At 43.9% G+C, this 16,159-nt stretch overlaps 1 long non-coding RNA gene across 2 annotated transcripts; it reads right to left on the reverse strand.

Annotated features, from left to right (window-relative positions):
• Positions 1–12,647: 12,647 nt before the first annotated feature.
• LOC147498332 (uncharacterized) lies at positions 12,648–14,207 on the reverse strand. 2 transcript variants are annotated; one of them, XR_015194280.1, is made up of 5 exons: positions 14,162–14,207; positions 13,800–14,025; positions 13,073–13,294; positions 12,937–12,982; positions 12,648–12,808 (listed from the first exon to the last, which is right to left on the reverse strand). It is a non-coding gene; the product is annotated as an uncharacterized LOC147498332 (long non-coding RNA). The 2 variants fall into 2 exon arrangements; XR_015194279.1 differs by lacking the exon at positions 12,648–12,808 and having other exon boundaries at positions 12,821–12,982.
• Between the last annotated feature and the right edge of the window lie 1,952 nt (positions 14,208–16,159).

Below are 16,159 nucleotides of genomic sequence, written 5' to 3' on the forward strand. Positions count from 1 at the left end.
GCTAGTGGATGTAGGTTGCAAACTAGGATTTGTAACATATCCGGTGGGTAGGAATGTCTTTCTTTTGTCGCTTTACTTGGTGATTTACTGTTGTTCTAACTGGCCCATGTCTTTTCTTTGTCTGTAGATTTTTCTGTGAAAACGCGAACTGATCGTGGGGAGATAGAGAGGTTTCTTGCCGGGACGACTCGAAAGCGAAAAAAACAAAAGCGAAGTTGCCCGAATTTGCTCATTTCTTTGTGGAAAAGGGTGGGCCTGCGATCCGAGAAAAAAGAAAGGCTCAAAAGGACCGAGCTCGAGGTCAGACTAGGAGAGGGGTGATGGAGATGCGTGCGAGTGACTTAGTAACGTGGGAAGATAGGAACCGGGCTCGTGGCGGCCATAGACGACCCTCTGGAGGTGGTGCTTCAGGGGCTGGTGGGTCGAGCTCCCGTCCTGAAGGGGGGTCGATCGATGCTCTTGTAGAGTTGGAGATGGTGGTCTTCAACCCTCGTGTAAGGAGCAGGTCGGAGAAGAGAAGAAATGACGCCTCTGAGCAAGATGCTGCCCGAGTTGCCAAAGTAGCGCGACATGCTCTTGGGGAAAGCTCCAGTGCGGGGGCGGTTCTGGTGGTGGTCAGGCTGGTGCTACGGTTGTTCGCCGGAGTCGGGTGCGACCGGAGCAGGTGATGGACTTGGCCTGCTTTGGGGCGGGGTCTAGTCCGTCTCCTGCGGTGCGAGAACCCAGTCCGCTGGTGAAAGCGAAGGGTCCCTGCAAAGCGAGTGGAAAATTTGTTATGGTTGCTGATGACTTAGAGTCACAGTTTGTGTATTTAGACGACAACGGGGTTCAACGAACTCGCGGAGGCTTAACCGATCAGAAGCCGTGTCGAAAGTAAGGTATCGGCTTGTCTACTATAACAGATAGCTCTGGACGGCAACCGTAAGGAGCTGGATGACAGAGGGCCGGCCGATAACCCGGGCGAATGGAAATCGCGCAATGTCCGGGTAATGCGGATCCGTCCCCCTTTTGATGTATCTCGTTAAGCTTTATGTACGCCATCGCGGACCTGGTTATTAACATATGTGTGCAATTGCAGCTTGTAAGTGGGTTTCAGAAGTTGAAGGAGATTGCTCAGTTCGCGGAGGCAGATAGAGAAGCTGTGGTGAAGCTGTCAGACGAGCTGAAAAACATTCAAGACGCCGCTAAGATGGAACGTGAGGAGCTTGAAGACCTGAAGAAAGCACACCAAGCTCTGAGTCTGGCCAAGATGCTGAAGGATACCGAGGCGGAAGATCTGAGGCTAAAACTACAGGGTGCTGAAGAGAACGACATTGCAGCGACTGTGGAAATTGGGAGGCTGAACGAGTATGCCTTGCACTACAAGAAGGTTACTCAGGACGCTACGAAGGCCTATGACGACCTGGATGCGGACTTTATTGAGCTGGAAGCGGACTATAACGCTTTGAAGGAGGAGCATGCACGTGGGATGTCTCGTACCGCAGTGGAACAGGTGCAGGGAGATGTCGGTAGTGTTCTCGCTTCTTCGATGGTCGCCGAAAGCCGCGGTACCGCGAAATGAAGGCCGCCGTGGTCCGGGCGTGCTTATGAGTTTGGATTTGGATGGAGTGTATGTTGTGGTTGACGGGAGGGATGCTGAAATTGATGAGTCACTTGTGGCTGGAGAGCTAGTTATTGCGCCTAGAGATGGCGAGTTGTAATTTTGTCTTGTTAATCTGTTTGGTTGTAAGCTGTGATACAATAGAGCTGGTTTCCTGGGGTAACCTAGGCAGTTCGCCTTTCTTGCTTTTATGTGCTACCACTCTGAACGATCTGGTATCCTGTACTGGTTTGGGGTAACCATGTGATGATGAATATTGCTTAGCCGGGTTGGATTTCCTGAGTAGGCTCAGCAACTCGGCTAAAGAACGAACTGTGGTTGTGGCCTGTCTGAACAGGTCATTTTTTGCTCATATGCTATGCTCGTTGCCTGTTTCCCTCCAAGTGACCTGTAGGCTTGAATGAGCGTCCTATCGTTAAATTGTCTTTCGCTTTAGGTGCCGCCTGTAATGAGGTTACTAGATCGCTGTGATTTGCACATAGAGTAGGACGTATGGAGTTCTGTTCATTGCCGAGAATGGGAGTATTTCCTCATGTGTGTGACACATGTAGGAAAATGAGCGGTTCAAGGAGCGTAATAATGGCGGGCAGGTGGCCTGACGTTTGGTGTCTCAAGGTAATTATGATGTGCTTAGGGAAAAGACGTTACCTAATAAGTAAAACTGTTCGTAGAATATCAAAGGTATTTGCTTGGCTTCTTGTCTTAGCTCCTCTCTGCCTTATCGCTGTGCACTACCTTCGTCGCTGCTTCTACAGGTACGTTTGTTTTCATTTTTGAATGTTATCTCTTTGAGAAGGAGTTGGTGTATAGTTTTAACTCATGCGGTGTTATCTCTGTTCGTAGGTTTGATCATGGCAAGGTGCCGCCCATATGTGAGAGGAGAAGGGAGTATGAGAGAGACTTCGCCTCTGATAATGGAGGAGATGGAGTTCGATCCTCATGTGCACGGTGATCGTGGTAAGAGGAAGGCTATTTCTGTAGGAGCCAAGGGCAACAAACGACCTAGGAGAGCTGGTAGTCCGGCTGGTGGCATTATGTTTAGGTCGCCACAGCGAGTAGGCGACACTGATCGTCATGCTGCGGAGCGTAGCTACCTGAGGTAAGGTCGCCAAGTCGCTAGTGAGAATTTGTCCCCGTGATGCGGGGATGTGGGGAGCGAATTCTACTACCTGGGGAAGACGGGGAAGAAGCGTCAGTGAAACGCTCGGACTGTAGCTTCCACTCGGCACCCATAGCGACTAGCCTTCTGAAGGGGATCGTTTTGGATGGTGACAAGGTGGAGGTGAAAGATGAAGATATGGAGACGTTGTTAGGGACGATGGATATGGCCGCTTGTTTGGTGAGCTCCTTATGCGCTAAGTTGTTGTGTCTATTTCCAGGGCAATTTTGATCTTGAACTTCATATGCGCAATTTCTTGCAGGGTATGATAAATTGAAAGATGTTATGCAAAACATTGAGACTGATGATAACCCTCACGTCGAGCTGGGATGTATGCGAGCTGCGTGGGGGGCTGACAAAAGGAAGCTAGAGGTGATGACCATCAAGTATCGAATCGCTGCTGCCGAGAACGTTGTGTTGGTTACGGCTATGACTGATCTAGAGGGGGAGTTAGCTAAGGTGACTGCATATGCCAAAAAATGTCAAGGGGTAGCGCCAGAAAGCAATACGAAGGCATATACCATGGCTCATACCGAATATGCCGCCTGACGAAAGTATAACGCCTTGAAGAAAGCGAATCGGGCGCGAGGAGCAAGGGCAAGGTATGCGCGTGATGCTGAGATCTGCGTGGCATACTGCTTCTACTAGTGCGGCCCCAAAAGATAAGCATGTCTTGACTGATGTTTGATGATGCAATCTATCCTTGTCTATTTCATTGAAAAATTGTGAGTGTTGTTTACGTTCTCCTCTCTTATATGAGAGTTAACAATAGAGCTGTGTCTTCAGGCTTGCCTGAGCAGTTCACTACTTTGGTACAGAGAACTGGTTTCCACGGAAGTGGCAGTTTGATGCTTTTGTTAAATTTGTAATAGACACCAATCTAGATTTCCTGGGTAGTCCCAGCAGATCGGTGGATCTAGTTGTTGTGGCGTTGGCCAAGTATTGCTACTGATTGTGTTCAGAATGCATGTTTCTGCTTAATTGCTTGTAGTTAGCATCCTGCTTATTATGCATGTGGCTTGAAATAATTGAGGAACTTGAGACTTAGATTAGAGACACGTTTTGCCTGTGATTAGCGGTTTCTTCCTTGTTCATCATGTTATAAGAGAAGAAATGCTGGGAGCATTCTAGATAATGTGAGTCTAGAATTAAGAGTTCTCCACTAGGTGCATTGATCTGAGCTTAGAAGTAATACTCAAGAGAGTGTTTTGCTCAGGCAGAGCGTGTTGGTTTATAGAAGCGTAATGCTCATGGAGAACGTTCTCGTATGGTCGACTCTAGAAGTATAGGTTCTTCGACGAAATGAGGTTCGGAGAGGTCAGAGAGGGTCCACCGAAGCTCCGAGAGTCGCGCTCCGAGAGAGCGTTCTCGTATGGTCGATCCTAGAAACATAGGTCCTTGACGTGACAAGACTTGGAGAGGTTGTGGAGCATGTAAGCTCCAGAGAGCTGTCTGCTCACGGAGAGCTTTCTCGTTTGGTAGATCCTAGAAATATAGGTCCTCGACTTGACAAGACTTGGAGAGGTTGTGGAGCCTATAAGCTCCGTGAGAGTCCGCTCCGCGGGAGAGCTTTCGCTTGGTCGATCCTAGAAATATAGGTCCTCGACTTGACAAGACTTGGAGAGGCTGTGGAGCCTGTAAGCTCCAGAGGGCTGTCTGCTCATGGAGAGCGTTCTCGTTTTGCTCGCTGAGAGCATTAGACCATGTAAGTGTATTGGTCGTTCTTCCGGTGCGAATTGTATGACTTTTCGATGCAAGTAAATGGAGTAGATTGTAATAGGCAACATAAGAAACTTAACCTTGAGTTTATACTAAATGAAAAATGGAATATACAACATCAGTGATTTTACTGATAAATTTTTTTCAGCAGATAAGTATTCCAAGGGCGAGGTAACAATTTCCCCTCTTGGGTTTTTATCCAGTATGCTCCATTGCTAACAACGTGTTCCACGATGTATGGGCCTTCCCATGTAGGTGCTAACTTGGAGTCGTCTTGCGTCTTTTTTAGCACTAGATCACCAAGCTGAAAAAATCTAGGATGGACCCGTTTATTGTAGGAGTTCTTCAGAGTTTGTTGATAAGATGCGATTCTGATGGCGGCTAAGTCACGCCGTTCTTCTAGAAAGTCGACCTCTCGTGCTAAGACGGAGTCATTGTGTCCCGTCTCTACGAGCTCTGACCGAGTCGTAGTGACTGTCAGTTCGGTGGGAATTACGGCTTCTGTGCCATAACACAAGGAGAATGAAGATTCAAACAGATCGACCGAAGCCGTGGTGCGATGAGCCCACAAGATGTTCTCCAACTGATTCGGCCATTGGCTCTTGTTCTTTTCAATCTTTTTCTTCAAATTTTCTAAGATTGCCTTGTTGCTGGCTTCTGCTTGACCATTACTCTGAGCGTACTGTGGAGTAGAAAATGCATGAACGATCTTCCACTTGACTAGAAATTCTTTAACTGTTCTGCCTTTGAATTGGGAGCCATTGTCCATCACTAGTGTATGTGGCAAACCAAACCTGGTGATGATGTGAGTCCAGATGAAATTTCTGACATGTGATTCTTTGACATGCGCTAAAGGAATGGCTTCGACCCACTTAGTGAAATAGTCGGTTGCAGCTAAGACGAAGCGGAAACCAGTGCTTTTCTGTGGGATGAATGGTCTCATGATGTCCATGCCCCACATGTGAAATGGCCATGGGCTCGCTATACTGATCAGCTCGCAAGCGGGTTGGATGATGTTGTGACCAAATGTTTGGCATTTTATACACTTGAGGACGTATGCTTTGGCATCGATCTGCATACGGGGCCAAAAGTATCCTTGGGAAATTGCTTTGTGGGCTAAAGAGCGACCTCCGGCATGATTTCCACATTCTCCTTCATGGATTTCCACAAAAATCAATTGACCCTGTTCTGGAGTAATGCACCGCAAGTGTGGTCCACCAGCAGATTTCCTGAATAACTTGTTATGAAATAAACAATAATAACAGCGTGCTTGATATGGGATTTGCCTGGCCTTGGTACGTTCTACAGGGAGCGTGCCATGCTGGATGTAGTCTATGATGGGCTGCATCCATGTTTGACTCAACTGATTGGCGGAGAGAGGGAATAGATCGCTTATTGCTAGGGTGTGCTCGACTTGGTATGCAGGTCGGTCGACTACTTCAATGAGTAGTTGTCTTGGGACGCAATTCGGTGTTTAAGTGGCTAAGTAAGCTAAACTGTTTGCGTGACGGTTCTCGTCACGCTAAAAATGATGTATGGTAGCTTTCTTAAAAGAAGGCAATAAATGATGAACGACTTGAAGATATTTCGAAAGGTTACCTTCATGGGTAGTGTACTCTTTTGCAACCTGGCGAACGACCAGTTGCGAGTCACTAAAGACTTGAAGTTCTTGTACACCGAGCTGTAGTGCCATACGAAGTCCCATAATCAATGCTTCGTACTCCGCCTCGTTGTTGGAAGTTGCGAAGTCGATTCAAACTGACTTCTCTACCATAGTTCCATTGGGTGACACTAAGACGACCCCGATGCCACTCCCTCCGGGGTTGCTAGAGCCATCTACAAAGAGAGACCAGATTGATTTGATACGTTCCTTTGTGTCTGCGAGCTCCGTTTCTGGTTCCCAATTTGGGTCATCGATAGGGAAATCTGCTAGGTAATCTGCGACGACTTGACCTTTCTGAGAAGTTCGAGGTACAAACCCCATGTGGTGTTCACCGAGCTCTTCGGCCCATACTACCATACGAGTAGTCTTGTTTTCTTTGTGGAAGATTTTCTTCAAGGGGAGGTCGGTAAGTACTTTGATCGGATGTGCTTGAAAGTACGGCTTGAATTTTCTTGCCGAATACAACAAAGCAAGTATGGCTCGTTCAATGAAAGAATAATTCTTTTCAGCTGGCGTGAGAGTCTTAATTGTAAAGTAGATCGGTTTTTCTAAGTTGTTCTCCTCTTTGAAGAGAACTGAGCTGATGGCGAAGTCTGATACTGCTAGATAGAGCCCCAGTGTTTCTCCATCTGTTGGTTTGGCTAAGACGGGAGGCGTGGTGAGGTACTCTTTGAGAGTGGCGAATGCTTGGTGGCATTGATCGTTCCATGAGAACTGCTCACCTTTTTTGAGGAGTTGGAGGAACGGTCGGCACTTGTCTGACGCCCTGGATATGAATCGGTTGAGTGCAGCGACCATGCCTGACAACTTCTGTATCTGTTTCTTTGTCTGTGGATCGGGCATGTCTAAGAACGCTCGGATTTGGTCTGGATTTGCTTCGATCCCTCGCTGTGACACCTGATATCCTAGAAACTTTCCGGAGGACGCTCCAAAGAGGCATTTCTCTGGGTTCAACTTCATTCGAAGTTCGGGCGACTCTGGAGAACGCCATTAAGGCGGTGAGTGAGGTGGTCACCGCTTTCTTACTTTTTGACGCACCATGTCGTCGATGTAAACCTCCATGGTATCTCCTAACATATCCTGGAACATGTCAGTTACCAGATGTTGATACGTCGCTCCAACGTTCTTAAGGCCGAACGGGAGGACGTTGTAGCAATAAATTCCTTGCTCTGTAATGAACGAGGTCTTCTCTTGATCCTCCTCAGCGAGTGGGATTTGGTTGTATCCATTGTACGCATCCATGAAGGAGAGAAGTTCATGACCACAGGTTTGGTCGACAAGTCGGTCAATACGAGGTAGGGGAAAACTATCTTTCGGTGTTTCTTGATTGACATTCGTGAAATCGACGCATAGGCAAACTGTTCCATTCTTTTTGGGGACCGCGATGATGTTGGTAATCCAGTCTGGATACTCTACCTTTCTGATGAAACCGACTTGCTTGAGTTTGTCGACCTCGTTGTTAATAGCTTTCTGAAATCGCAGGGATAGTCGGCGAGGCCGTTGGCGAACTGGTCTAGCATTGGGATTTACATTTAATCTATGACATGCTACATTAGGATCTATGCCGGGCACATCTATATACGACCAAGCAAAAACATATTTATTCATGGATAAGAAGTTTACAAGGTGGGCCTTGACCGTGGGGTCAAGATTAGCCCCTACATAGACGAACTTGGGGTCGTCTTCTGTTCCTAGATTCACACGCTCTTTTTCTGCAACTGGGGGTGTTGCGTCTGATGGCGATGTGTCTTTTGGCGATTCGATCTCTGGGAATGCTTTATCGCTCTGAGAGACGGTGTGATTGACATTGAGGTTGGAGCGACCTCTGTGGCAACGACAACAGGGGTAGGCGTGATCTCTGGAACCGGGGCTGGTTGCATGATACTTGATGGTGCGGCTTCCGGGGTTGTAAATGGTGGCACGACAACATCTGATGCGACCTCTGAGGTTTTGATCGATGGAACGACGGATACTGGATTGACGTCTGAGATCTTGGCTTGTGAAGTAGCGACTACTGGAGCGACTGCGGGCATTTGAACATGAGAGAAGTCTTCTTGCTGGAGCCCCCAGCGTTCTGCGATGCAGTTTGTACTTTGACTCCGGTGACTAAGTCGTTCGCCATTGTATAACTGGTGGGCTCGTGCTTTGTGTGGATAGGTACACTGGCAGTCTGACTTGCTGACAGGATTTGATTACAATGATACGCCTCGAGCTGATTGCTGCGAAGTTCCATCATTCCTCTAGGGCCTGGAAAACGGAGAACTTGATGCAATGTTGATGGTACAGCTTGCATTTGATGGATCCAACGCCGTCCTAATATGGCATTGTAGGACGACTGGATGTCTAGAACGCTGAAGCGTGTATTGCAGCTGACTTTGTCTTCTCGAGACCCTACCAATACTGGGAGTATGATGTCACCGACGGGGTCGGCCCTGGAGCCATTGAACCCGTAAAGGGGAGCAATCGGATCTATGAGGACTGATTTGGGTAAGCTCATCTCTTGAATGGTGTGATAGAATAAAATGTCGCACGAGCTCCCAGGGTCGATCAGGACGCGCTTGACTGTCCAGTCGCTAATCTTGACGTGGACGACAAGTGCGTCGTTGTGAGGGAGGTAGACCTTGTTGAGGTCGACCTCTGTGAAAATGATATCTCCTGAGTTGCGACCTGAGCTTCGCGGAGCATGTGCTGCCTGTGAAGTGAAATGATACACTTCCTGAAGAGCGCCGACACGACGTCTTTTCTCTCTGGAGGAGGTTACAGAATCATCGGGGAAAGTAATCATATGAATGGTTCTAGCATTGTCACGATCTGACGAGTGTTGTCTTCGCTCGTGGTGAGAACGGTCTTTGGGACGTCCTCTGCTTTGAGGGCGAGCTTGAACCTCTTGGTGGTTACGGCGAGGCGAAGATCGACTGCGTACTCGGCGAGCCATAAGTTTATGGCGCAAGTTTCCGTCAGGAATATTTGTGTACTGTTTAATATGACCAGCTTCCACGAGGTCCTGGAGATAGTGCTTAAGCCCCCAGCACGCATTGGTTTAATGGCATTTTACTTTGTGGAATGCGCAGTAGGGCTTGTCAGGTCGATCTATTGGTTGCCTCACATCTGGTCGGAAGTATGAGGCTCACTGGATCTTGTCCAGTATGTAACTGGGGGAGCGTGTCAAGACAGCAAACTTTCTGCTGTTGTCCGGTCAGGTACCTGCCTTTGGTGCAAGCGACCTAGATCGCTTTTTGGCACGCGGGGTATGATCAGAGATCGCTGCCACCTCCTGGTCCTCGGCTAAGCCATGGAACTTCAAACTTTCTTGCAACTTAATATACTTGTCTACCCGAGCGTACAGTATGGACAACATTTCTGGGCGTTCTTTCATCAATGATTTGGAGAGGTCGGTATTACGCACTCGACAGGTGTTAGAAAATGCCAGTGTGGCAAAAGACTCTTTCAGGCTGCTTTCCATACCTAACAGCTCGGCCTTGAACCGTCCTAAGAATTGGCGAATGGTTTCATCTTCCCTGAATGATAGCTGGAACAGTGAGTCAAGATCCGCTTTCTTTCGTCTGTTGTGCACGTATTGACTAGCAAACAGATCAGTAAGCTGTTCAAAGGTTTTGATAGAATCAGACTCAAGTGAGAAGAACCAATCAAGTGCGCCATCCTTGAGACTGGCTGGAAATAATCGACAGTGAAGGTGATCAAACTCGGGGGAGCTGTAAAGCGCTAGACTTTGAATGTATCAAGCCACATGCTGACCAGGGCACGTGCTGCCATCGTACATTGGGAAACGTGGCTGGATAAAATCTTGTGGAGAGGGTTTATTGAGAACCTCGGCACTGAACGGAGATGCGCGGTATGTCTTGAACATTTTTTGAACAATCTGGGTCGCATCCTTTTTTACTGCACTCTGGCCGATCCTTTGCGATAATTCGTTAATCTGTTGATTAACTTCGTTGATGTTGTTCTCAGTGACGTTACCGACTGGTTGTTGTTGGTAAGCATCTACCTGTGCTCGTAAAGCAGCATTTTCTTGCTTTAGCAAGGAAATGCTCTCGTTTGTTAAACCCAGCTGGTTTGCGAGATTTTGAACTTGAGCTTCGAGGCTTGCCATGCTTCGTGGGCTTGAGAATTGGTGGTTTTTTAGTTGAGTGAAAGTGATTTCTCAAGTAATCGAAACCACAGACGGCGCCAATGTAATGGGGTGTTTAGGTTTTTCTTTACATACAAAGGAAGAGAAGAGGATGGGTTTGGGTTTTGGAGAGACCGAGTTCGCTCCTCAGCGAGCTGCCTACGTATCTTCTCTTGATTTTTTAGGGGAGAGAAGAATCAGGTCTCACGTAGTTCAAGTAGGTAGTATTTATAGGCCTAAATGAGTGTTGATTTTTGAGACACGTGTACCTCTTGTACATATGTAGGGTGGAGATTATGAAAGTGTGTTAGGTTGGTTTTAGTAGGAGTTGTGTGCTGATTGGAAGTTGGCGCGGTAGTCCCTATTTCCCGGTGGTGGGAAGTACAAGTAAGATTTTGGTAATGATTACACCTGGTGGTGTTTTTGTCTGAAGCGTTCTGTCTCCAGCCGTTTGTTCGTCCTGAGACATCCTTGAACGAGCTTAAGCGTACCACCTACATGAAGGGAGCTGCTCACAGATCGGTCTTGGAGGTCGATGTCCTGAGCTCGCTTATGCTTCGCGCGTGTGCAATATTCCTTAATGAGGATATTGCTCCCCTACAGGGAGAGCTCACTATCCAAAGGCATAAAAAGACTCAATAAAAAGGAATAAGCCATGCCATCTGAATGCTATAAAAGTATTAATCCACAGACTCTGTGTGGGTATTTTCGACTGCAAATATCGTGGATATATCGACAAATATCCAAAAATCAACTATATTTTCTTTGAATGTGGTCATTGTAAAGGTTGAATTTGATTAGTCCTTACAAGTGTGAATAATGGGGAAGATTGTGATGGGTCGAGTTTTGACTGAGCTCACTTTGGGACGAGCTACCTACGTATCAAGTTTTTGTGATGAACTTGAATCAAGTCAGACGTAGTTCCTCTCCTCTATTTTATAGGTAAGTACCCAATGCTTCCCCCCTTTCCTCCGTCAGCTCAGGTCCTTGTCTTGATGAGAATAAATGAGCTTTTAGACAGTGTATTCTTGAGCGCGACTGATGCTTTGGCTTTAACCAACACAGCTACGTTGAGCGTTACTGCCCATTGCATGCATGTGCTAGGTTGTCACCTCATTATGGATGAGGTGTTATGTTGTAACGATCTATCATGAATCCTGGAGGTTGTCACCTCGTTCTGGACGAGGTGTTATGTTGTAACGATCTTCCATGAGTTTTCTTGATTCGTGTTGGACACGTGCATAATATATATAAATATATTATTCCCTCACAGTCGTACTTTTAATATAAATTACTCTCTAATGCTCAAAAATACACCTCAGAATTCCTACATATTACATTGACTTTTCATTCTTTAACAATGAATCTTGATTTTTTTTTTCTACATATTACAATACTTGTTGCACTTGCACTGAGCGTTCAATCATATAGCGCATCTATTAGATCTTCTGTTGTGATTGAATCCATGATGAGAGCGTGAAGGCATGCAACCCTGATGTCCATAGATGCCTCGCCTATAGAGTCTATCCAACACTCTAACATCTTCAGGAGACGACCAACACAACTCCAATCCACTTCATCAGTTGTCAATAGGACGTGTTCAATTACATCACTTGCCAAAACCATGCTCCTACTAGTATCCTCCCCATCACTGCCATAAACCGCATCCATCATCTTGATCAGGCAATCTACAACATATTGCAGCCCTTTGGTTGAAGCCAGGATTTTACATCCTTCAATGGAGGTTGTTATTTGGGACAATAGGGGAAGCATAAATAAAACAGAATAGAATGGTCACTACACCATAACAGGCTATTTGCAATGGCAAAAAACCGTTGCTAATAATTTTCACAACGCTTTTTAAGTGTTGCAAATATGGCGTGGGTAAATTGTTGGAAATGTTTGCAACAGTTAATAAGCATTGCAAACTGAAATTTTCAACGCTTATTAACCATGGCAAGAAAAACTTTCCAATGGTTTTTAAGCGTTGCAAATATTATTTGTAACGTTTTTTTTTTATAATCGTATTATTTGTAACGCTGGTTTATGCTTGTTTCTTACAAAATTTTAGCAACATTTTTAAATTTGTAACGGTTATGTATCGTTGCTAATGGGTTGCAAATAAAAAAAAATCTCATATTTTGTAGCAACCAGCTAAACCTGCCCTATTTTATTATGACGCACTTAACCTACAAAAATAAAAACTACTTGTTCTATATTGAAACAAACATCTCATTTCCATATTGAAACAAACATCTCAATTCCATGATAAAGTCCCTATTGCCTTTTCATACCATTTGACAAGTAAATAATAGTAAACACATGCAAAAGACTGAAAAAAATAAGATATTCGTTAAACCATGTATGCAATAATATAACTTCAAAATATTTTCTAAGAGTTACAAATTCATATTTACAAATAAGAGTAACACATTCAATACGATTTTCCAAGAAATCTCGAATCATTGCAATACAAGTATTGGTGATGGCTTCACTCACTATAAATCCTAGTGCGGTTCCACAAAGTCCATCTAATTCCTAAAAATTCACAAAACAAATAATGAACTTAGAAATACAATAGTACTAATTAAACTCATGCAATTAATTAAATATTTGAAAATCCAGCTAAAAGAAGTAAGAAGTCCAACTAAGTTTTTGTGACACACATGACCAATAGCTTTAACTTCAACTCTGAACTCCTTTGCTTGGCCTCTTTAAAAAAAAAAGAGCAATACATCTTTAGACAAGAAAAAAGATGTACAAATATAACATAATTTGAAAAAGAACCATTTGTCAACTTACAGATTGTTGAGGAGCTTCTTAACTGCCACTGGAGTCCCATTAATCAAATTACCACGGTAAACAACTCCATATCCACCCTCCCCAAGGACGTTTTCCTTCAAAAACCGACTGGTTGCAAGCTCTAAGTCCCTCAATGTAAACCAGTGTCCCCAACCAAGGTGAGAGAACTCAGGCAGACCACTAAGTGGTGAAGGCGTAGTTATATGATATGAAGAAAATGACCTATATACAGTAACAGTCCCTTAGCTTCCTTCCCTTAGCTTCCTTCTTGTGGCCAAATTCCAGTTCAAGTAAGTTGATAATATCACATATTGTGGTATACATAGTAGCATTATAAGATAGTCGGACTTATGTGAAAAGAAGTATATCCTAAAATAACAAATAATCAATTAGAATAGTAGTCTCCTCACCTTAGTGAGCTACCTATCTGAATTGGCGGTGTGCAGTGCTAAATCTTGTAAGTTTGACTTACAAAGCATGATCAAATTGCACACTATTTCTATCATGGTAATGACAATATTATCAGCCTCCAACTAAAATATAATAATAGTATCTAGATGAAGCTATTTGCTCCTTAAGCAGATAATGATCGTTCAATTAGAATTACAAATCATACTGATAATCAAGAAATTCAGATGATTAACACTTTTATCCGAATAGAAAATACGAGAAAATATATTTTAAAAAAAAAAAAAGGGAGGAGAAGAACTAAAAGCCATTAACTTACAGTTGCAATGATAAGAAATGCTGCAACGGGATATTTCTTCATTCTAAATGGAGGAACAGAATATATGGCCCCAAGAAAAAGTCCAAGGAAGTACACGGAAGTAATGAATGGACCAAAGTTGAAGCTAACGATCTAAACACCTGCAACTGCAAAAAATAAGACCAAGGACCATGCTGATTGAACTGAGAGAACCCCTGCGGCTATAGGTAAATAAGGCTTGTTTACCCTACAAACAACAAAATGCATCGAACCTAAAAATAATAAGAACTATGTAATAGATGCTTATATCATATAAGGCTGTGTATCATTAAATGATTAAGATGAAGTAAAACAGGAACGTGGATCATTCTGTATTTGTTTACTTGTCAATACCAACATCATAGATCTGATTAATGCCCACTATATAACTGATAAGCACCCAAAAGTGTATTATGAAACCCCATTGAGACATATAAATTTGGTTCATTATGTGTTTAATAATCATGAAATAAATATGTTTTCATACTTTTGCAGGTATTTGCAGTAAACATGGAAATATTGGTTAAACCTGAAATAAAGCACGAGGAACGGCGTATATATGAATTCTTCCAAATCCACGTAGATATATCAAATCCAAAGCTCCTACCTCTCGAACCAGGGGACTCGAATCGCGACAAGAGAGTGCTCGGACAATCGTATGATGAACTCTACGATAGGCGGGAGTTGTAAAACTGCCCAAAATACCGGATTGCCATCGATCTCGCACATGGACCCACTATCTACGGGGCCACAAGATTGGATGAGTCATCAATCATGGAGCATGTCAAGACAAAGATAACAAATTATTGGTGCAAAGTTGACACCTTGCATGTAATAAATTAGATTAGGTGTTAATAGTGAAAAAAAAAAGGCAAGGTGTCACTTTGTTTTAATGTGGTAGATAAAAATGAATCAATGTGGTTTGATAATTCACGTGGGAGGAAATGAGATTTCTCTCAAATGGAGAAGAAATTAGACAAATGTGGGGACACTCCAATTACTCCCTTGACTTATTTTCCTCACATGACATTATTTTAGTTCCTTAGGGAAAATGAGAAGTTAGTTTTGGTTTTTATTAAAAAGCTTGTAATAGTTTTAATGGAGGAACACTTGTTCTTCTAAGAAAGAATAGAAGTGAGTTTGGTTGTGGATTTTCTTCTCTCTCTCTCTCTCTCTCTCTCTCTCTCTCTCTCTTTCTCTTTTGTGTTTTTCTTAGTTCATAAATCCTTGTCCCAAGGATCATGAGCTAACTTCCCTTTTGGGGAGTTAGTCTAACTCATGTGAGGGTAAACCAATTGTTGGTTTGGTAGGTTTAGGAAGAACAACTAACTCTACATCCTACCCCAAAATGGTAGTTCGTTGGTGTAGAGTTGAGTTAGAAATCAAGCAATGAGCTTAGAGATAAGTCATTGTTTGGTTTCACTTGCTAGCATGTATGAGCTCTTTAGTGAGCCATGCATGCTAGGGATCAAATCTATTTTTCCGTTAGGGACTTGTCTATGAGTCTAGGAAGAATCAAAACCTATTTCAAATCAACACTAATGATAGTTTCACATGAGGAGGATTAACTCTCCAATTTCTCTTTCAAATTTCCATTTCGGTATTAAGTGCATGTTTTCATTTTAATGTTTTTATTAATAGGAAGGAAAAATCTAGCATTAATAATTACTCCTTACTCTTTAGTTCCCTTATTGTAAATTCCAATTTGTAGTTGTTCTAAGCTTTAGTTTAGTTCGAATCTTTATTCCAACTCTACGAAACGAAGATCGTGAGTAAGGAACCTTGATTGCTTTTGCACCAATTTAGAGAGTTCAAAACTCTAAGTAGTGTCCAAGCTTATATCAAATGGCGCCGCTGCTGTTCTAAAGCCATAGAACGTGTGCTAAAGATCGGAAGTTGCATCAAGGGGGAACCCCCATTCTCTTCATTCCTTTCATTTTCGTTCGTTTATGTTTTTTTTGGTATTTTTTTTCGTATTTTTGCCTCGCGATTGACTTGTAAGCCAAAAAAAAATTTCGTTCTACTTTCAGGTACCAAAAGTTAGGACTGGGAGAAATAACTACAGACAATTATAAGACTTCTGAGAAAATTTGAAAGTATTCTGAAATACTGGACACGCGTGCGCGGGTTGGGAGTCGCGTGAGCGAGTGGGACCCGCGTCCGCGGGTTAATTTATTCAGTTTTGCTCTGCTCAACCACCAAAGATCTCCAGATCTACCTTGATCCATTTCCAGGCCTAAATATCTGATCCTCAGACTCGAAATATTCGATAATCCTTTTGGGATTAATCGCGTCGATGAATTGAAACTTTTGTTTTGGGCTTAAAACGCGAAGCTACAGGT

This window comes from Coptis chinensis, chromosome 5, assembly GCF_015680905.1.
Source record: "Coptis chinensis isolate HL-2020 chromosome 5, ASM1568090v1, whole genome shotgun sequence".
Lineage (NCBI taxonomy): Eukaryota > Viridiplantae > Streptophyta > Magnoliopsida > Ranunculales > Ranunculaceae > Coptis > Coptis chinensis.